Raw genomic sequence first — 7,331 nt, 5'->3', positions numbered from 1 at the left:
TACCTGCTGATGAGGAAGACGCTTGTGTCACCCAACACATCCTACTAGCTCAGCTGTCGCTGAAAGCTGCAAAGTCAAGATGTCTCCTACAGTCAGTTCAGGCATCTCTCATAGCTATCTGGCCATAACTAGTTTTCCAAAGGGCAATGACTTCCAAGCGAGCTGACTGGTGTAACCTGTCTTGAAGTACATGAGATGAGACGGGATGCTCTGGGTGGCTTCATGACTTTCAGTTGTAACTGTGCTCTAGATTTTTGCTCTTGAGTCTAAATATCAAAAATATCAATAAATATCTGGAGTCTAAAATCCTGATCCAATTTTTTGCTTTCTAGACCTTGTCCTAGTTCCTCTTCCTACTGAGTGCTAGTTCCTAATCCTGCCCTTGATCTGTTCTGTCTTGGTTCCTAGCTCTTGCCTCTTTCCTTTCCAGCCCTATTTTCTGCTTTAAGTTAGCTTGTCTGACCTTGCTTCAGCTATGACTGCTCCTGATGCTGAAGATGCTTGCATACATTGAGACTAAAATTACAATAAGCCAAATCTGATCTTCACTTAACCATGCAAACTTTAGTTTTCATTAGACTAAAACATACTCTGAGGACACTGACTTTAGTATAATCAAGAAATAGGTACAAATAAATCCTAGTTCTGGTACTAAGGCAAGCTACTCATGAAGGTGAATCTCATCTTTCGGCAGATTTTTACTAACTGAATTACATGTGGTAAAGCCATACACACAGTGATAAACTTTTAAAAAAAATTTTGTTTACACATTTCTAAGAATGGCTCTTCCATCTGCTGTCTGGCAACACTCCCCCATGCCTGAATGATAATAATAAAAAAGTCTCATAATAATTTCACATAATGGGGAGGCAGAGAGACGCCTTCTCCACAAAGAAGACTCAGTAACTTCCTAAGAATGTTTCCTCACTTGTACAACAGACTGTCTGGATGCAAGTGATCAGAAATCGTACTTGAAAAAAATATGCTGAGAATAAGTATATGTAGGAAATCCAGTTATAACAGGGCCTCTTAACAGGATGTGTCCATCTGGTAGGTGTATTAAAATAATTAACAGAGGGAACTGATGTACGGAGTCTATTTAGCAGAGCATCATCTGGCCAAAAGCAGATTCCAACAGAGCTGTAGAAGAGGAGGGCAAATGCTGCTATTTTCCCAGCTTGCTCTCCCAGTGCACAGCATGCTGAGGCCTAAGCCATCTTAATTCACAGGCTGTAGCTTCCATTTTAATAATTTATTTTTTCTTCTGTGAATTTGCCTAATAGCTTGTCAAATTAATTTAAATTCTTGGTATCCTTCACTTCTTGTGAGAGTACGTTCCCTGATTTAACCCTTACAGAGCACCCCGTTTATTTGTTTTGAACTGGCCTTTTGGTAACTTAATTTTATGCCTTCTAATTCCTTTACTACAAGAAACGAGCGGTCATCCTTTGCTCACCTCCTTCATATCACTTCTATTGTATCAGCTCTTAAGCTATCCCCTTTTCATGGCTGAACAGTCTGAGTTTCTTCATTCTTCTACTAAAGTGATTCCATGCATTTGGGTTCCTTCTTTGTAGCCCTCCTGGCTTTGTGATACCCAGATTGAGGAAGGGAAGCCAGAACTGCAGGTAGTGTGGAAGATACATCCATAGCAAGAATTTATGTAGTAGTGGCACTGTAATGTTTACTGTTTTGTGCTCCACACCTTTTCTACTGGTTCTTAACATTCTCTTTGCTTTTATGATTATTACTGAGCATAGAGACACTGCTTTCACATCAATGTCTATCACGTCTCAAAGATAATTTTCCTGGGTGGTATTAGCCATTTTGAGGCCCATCATTTTCTATATAAAATTACTATTGCTTTTCCTGATATTGTACTGAATTTCATTTTCCAGTTTATTGCCCAGTTCTTCAGCACCATGAACACTGTGTACAGCTCTTTGCAGAAAATTGTGACTTGAAAAACTTACTGTCATCATCAAACTTAGGCATGGTGTTGTTTCACGCTTCCACCCCATGAATATACCGAGCAGCACAGGCCTGAACATGCTCTGAAGTGCAACAGAGAATTCGTGGGAGTTTCTTGTAACTTCCAAGAAAATAAACTTTACAAACTACCATACCATAAATTCATATATGCATGTATTCTATGCCTTTTTTAGAGTTTCTATTGCTTCACTCTTCATGGACATAAGAGTCTGTTAGTTAATAGCTCTTTCATTCACCTCATATCCTGTAAAAAATTGGGATGCCATATGCCATCTTCTGCTCTTTTGGCACCACATCAGTTTTAAGTGAAAAGTTGTATCTCAGCCATAATTGTGCAAACATTTCATTCTTTCTTGCACTAGAACCTGGCCCTGGTCTTAAGTAACTTTGCTACCGTTCATTTTGTTGTTCTGTAACCTTTTCTACTTTGAGACACTTTGAGACAATTTAAGACAGTCTTTCACACATATTTCATAGAGAAGAGCTCTAATGCAGAAATCTCCATAAGTCTGTTCTTACAGATGCAAATAATTAATTTTGGTTTCCTTCATGTGGTTTGATCTTCTGAGTGCTCATTTTATACCTTGCTCATCTATTGGCTGTACAGATTTTCTGAAAGAGTGCCTGTTTGTGATATTTTTTTTATGATGTGGGCTAAATCATTCCTGATTCATAGCAGTTAAAATTCTGAATCACTTTGTGGCTTTTAGTAAGTAAAACTTAATCTCATGCATCTGTCTAGTTCAACATTTAATATATTTATTAAATATATACTTTACAAAATTTAATTAGTTGATGTTTCTTTTCTGGCTGGTCTGTAATGAGTTTATAAACGATATTCTTATGTACTGCTTAGCAGCTGCAGCCACTAGTTAGTATCTCCAGAACAGCTCAAATGATTATCTGTTTTTCCAGAAGACAGAAAGTTCTGAATATGTTCATGAAAAGTATATTAAAAAATATGTCTGTCTTCGTGGTACAATGCGGTGGGCAATATCACAGGTAGCAGAGGCTGGAAAACCGTGATGGAAAGAACCAGGGACTAAGCATACTTAGAAGAAGGAAAATTATGTTTAGGAATTGACAGATCTTACTTAGCCTTGGTAGGCAAACTGCCTAGGAGGGCAGCCTTTGAACTGAAAGCACAAAAGAATTGAGATGCCTCTGCTATTTCTTTTAAGAATGTCTGTTTCATAGGAGTTAGAAAAGATCTGTTGTGACACCAACAAAAAGCCTGAGTCAAGTAATCTTACTGCTAGATGGTTGTTTCAAATTCTTGTAATGACATATAAATAGTAAGTAGAAAATGTTACCTTACAGATAAACAACATAATATAGATGAAGGGTTCAAAGAAAATACATCTATTCTATTCTGTTCCTTGCCAGTTCATTCATTAAAGGTGCTAACTTGACTTCCTATATTACACTTTTTTACTGATTTATTACATAAAACTTTTTTGGTGGGGCCTTTCGAGTTCATTTTCAAATCTATTATTTCCATACTGATCTGCTTACAAAAAGTTTCAAACTGTGCTTGACACTGAAATAAATAATACATCGGCTAGGCAGAGTTCATTTCTTTCACAAAGTACAGTGTACTTCAAGCAATGCTTGTAGGATTGAGATGCTTCATGACCATAAGAGAAGTTCCATATTTCCTCCTCTAAGATAAAACATCAGTACACTGTGAAAATAAGAAAGTCACCTTTTTAACCGGTTCCTGATATGCTAGATTCCAGGCTTTGATGATCAGGTATTTTGCAATGTATGGTTGCCTATATATCACTATATGTGTAAAATACGTATACGTGTAAAATAAACACCTGAATTTTGACTTTTTTTTTTAATTTTAACGGTAAATAGCCTAGTTTTGTTTCATTGATTATAACAGTAACAAAGGATAATGGTAAGGCTTCCTTTTCACAATATATTATCTTATAAACATAACAATACTAATGCTGACACATAGTGGTATCATTATTAATATCAAAACATCACTGAATTCTCATTAACGCTTTACCTGCGTATCTACAGTAATATTGCAACAGTGAAAGAAGTCAATAATTTTGATTTCTTTGTGGATTTCATGGTGCCAATCAGTCTTGGAGCTATCTAAACCATAACTGTTACAATTGCAGGAATAAAAGTTAAAATGAAAACCACTACAGCATTGGTAACATCTGTGGAAAGAGAAACTACTTTAAATTCATGTTAGATTGAACAAAAAATGGCAGAGAACCAAGACTAAAAGTTGTCATAGATCAAAAAAACTTTTTGAGATTTAGCTATTTTTTTTACACATAGCAACAATTGTGAATAACTCACAAATGTGAAAATCTAACTGAAAAATATGTTTTCACGTTTAGCCAGGTATTTCCACTTTGTAATTCAAATATAGAACACACTAGCAGGAACACTTCATTTTTGTTGCTAACTCAGAAAGCAGCTCTTTCACATCTGTGAAAATTCAGTGATTTCAGGCAAATGCATAAGCAACTTCACATTAAAAAGAAATGGTTTTCTTTAAAAAATTAAGAGTTCCTCAGCTTCATTAGGTCATCCATGCTTGGTATTTGCCTTAGCATAGACTTTTGAAAATTGAATTATCTTTTTTTTCCCCAGAGTATTTCTGAGGAATTCCTTACGTCAGTCCCAATTATTTGGTGTGGATTAATTTCTGATATAAGTAATTTCTGATAGTCCAGCAGATTATGCAATAAATTGATCCAATCTGCCCTGCTACCCATAAATAAGCTGGATATCTAAATGAAAACAGACATAAAGTATTCCTGTTTGTGAAACACCCATGTATTTGAGGAAAGCATTCAGTTTTAGGTTTTAAAAGATCACATATACAGAACTAATAGCAACAATAATAAAAACCACATTATGAAGGCTACTTATTTGCTAACTGCCCTACCAATTTAAAACAGACTAATGCTAATGACATATGTAATAGGAAGTCCTGTCATTGTTTGCTATTTCAGATGCACAGAATTATGTGATGTAACGTGGACTGGGACAGCACAAATACCTTTAAAGCTTCCAAAATACTACACAGCTTACATATGTTTCTGGAGACAACAGCCAACACACAGGAAAAAAACCCAATAACTGACTGCAGATATCAGAGCAATTATTTTGGGCGAAAAGTAAAAACTGCCGTGGGATATTTCGTGTTTCACAGTTGAACATCTTTTCCACAGAATCTCACATAGTCAAGTGGACCAAATTCAGTTTATCTTCTGAAAAAGAATGAAGGACTTGAGTATTATGTGGATTCAGTCCTTGATTTTTAAGAATTTGGGAATTTAACAGTGATGTGTACCTATCATGCCTATCCAGATGCATCATGTGTGATCTCTATCTTTAGGAAGTCTCCAGTGAGTAGGCTGGAGGTGCACAAGAAATCAGGAGGGGACACAGCTAGGACAGCTGACCCGCACTAGCCAAAGAGGTATTCCGTACCATACGATGTCATGCTGACTATATATAAGTTGGGGGAAGAAGAAGGAGGGGGGAACGTTTGGTGTTACGGTGGTTGTCTTCCCAAGTAACCATTATGTGTGAAGGAGCCAGCTTTCCTGAGGATGGCTGAACGCCCGCCTGCCAATGGGAAGTAGTAAATAAATTCCTTGCTTTGCTTTGCTTGCATGTGTGGGTTTTGCTTTAGCCATTACACTGTCACTTCTACTGTTCCGATCCTCTTCCCCATCCCACTGTGGGGGGAGTGAGTGTGCAGCTGTGTGTGGTGCTTAGATGTTGGCTGGGGTTAAACCACAATTATGATGTGATAAAATACTGATAAAATACTTGTTTCTGTCTTTACATCTCAATTTGTTGGGATGAACAGTTGACAATATGATGTAGATCTAAATTTCAGATTAGGAATACTAGCATTCTAACACAAATTTGATACTGTAGCTGCTTGCTAGATTGATGATTTTAATAGATAATTCTTTTCTGTTATATTTTCTGACTTTAAGGCTGCAGCTAGAACTGCTATGCTGTTTCTTTTTCTTCATTTGTAGTTAGTTTTCAGATCCTCCAAAACACTACGGGTATGTGTGTGCAATCTCCACTTCTGACCACTTAGAAAAATGTAATGAATTAGAAGCCGGAAGAATAATTTGAAGATTTGCGTGCAAACCAGTATATTTATTTGCTTGCTTTTGGCACAGATTGTTTCATTGGGGTGTAGCAGAACCATCAATGATATAATTCTATTTCTGAAGATATTCTTCAGGGCCAAATCCCCCACCCTATAATGGCTTCTATTAATTTTCTTTCACAGTCCAGGACACAAGGGAAATAAGTGATGTTGATTTGAAGAATCAGTCAGCAATATGCAGGCGAGCGGAGGTTATCTTTATTCGGCAGCGCTGGGTGCATGGGGGATCGCTCCACCAAAGTCATGCACACCGAGGCGACTTTTCAGTCCCCCCTTTATACAAGCTACTCATACCTATTCATTAGTTTTCCAAGAAATTGTTTACATATTCATTACAATTCTGAGAATTCATTTACATATCCCGTGCCTGCGCAGTGTCCTTGAGGAGTTGTCTCTATGCAGACTCTATTCCTTAGCGGTCATGTTTAAAGTCTCCATCTTCGCTACGTTGCATGTACAACAGGAATCTAAGACAAAATGTCCCTTCTAAAGATAACCAACCCAAGGACTTAGCAGTCTGTGCATCCGTCATGTTGCAATAAGGGTCCTTGGACATCTCCCGACTTTAACTAAACATAGGTGTGCCATCCTTTAGATAAGTGGTACAGCATTCACCATTCAATGTCAGTTTGAATGACGAATTAAAAATACATTCATGTTTAATGGTTCCTTATTGCATGCACATACACACTCAATGACAGCAACATTCCTCCCCGTTCTCAAATTGACTCATGAATAAAAAGTGTATTTTTTTAAATGTTGTTGCATCTAGTAGGATATGAGAAGGTTTCCGGAGAAAAATGTAGCTGAATTTCTCAGTTAAAACTGCTCATGAGATAGTTTAAGCTTCTTCCTTTGGGAACCTGAAATTTTCTCCTCAATTTTGATTTTTGAATGGTATTTCACAACTGGAGAGAGGCTTTTCTTTTCAATGACATCTTCGTTCACAATTCATTTTTGCAGTATATTTGTGCCATGGACGCTTGCCCCTTTTTTGGCCATGGTACACCTGAATTTCCTACTTCATACGTGCCTTCATACTCTTTGGTGATCTTCCATTAAAAACTTAGCACAAATATAAAGAGCACGCTACTACCAAGAAGCGTAGTTCATCCCTCTTCCAAGCAGCAATGATTTCGTGACTCTAACAAGGCAAGCATCTAATTTG

The sequence above is a fragment of the Falco cherrug genome, chromosome 9, assembly GCF_023634085.1.
Source record: "Falco cherrug isolate bFalChe1 chromosome 9, bFalChe1.pri, whole genome shotgun sequence".
Lineage (NCBI taxonomy): Eukaryota > Metazoa > Chordata > Aves > Falconiformes > Falconidae > Falco > Falco cherrug.
The sequence above is the reverse complement of the archived record's forward strand: the minus strand, read 5'-3'. Positions refer to the sequence as shown.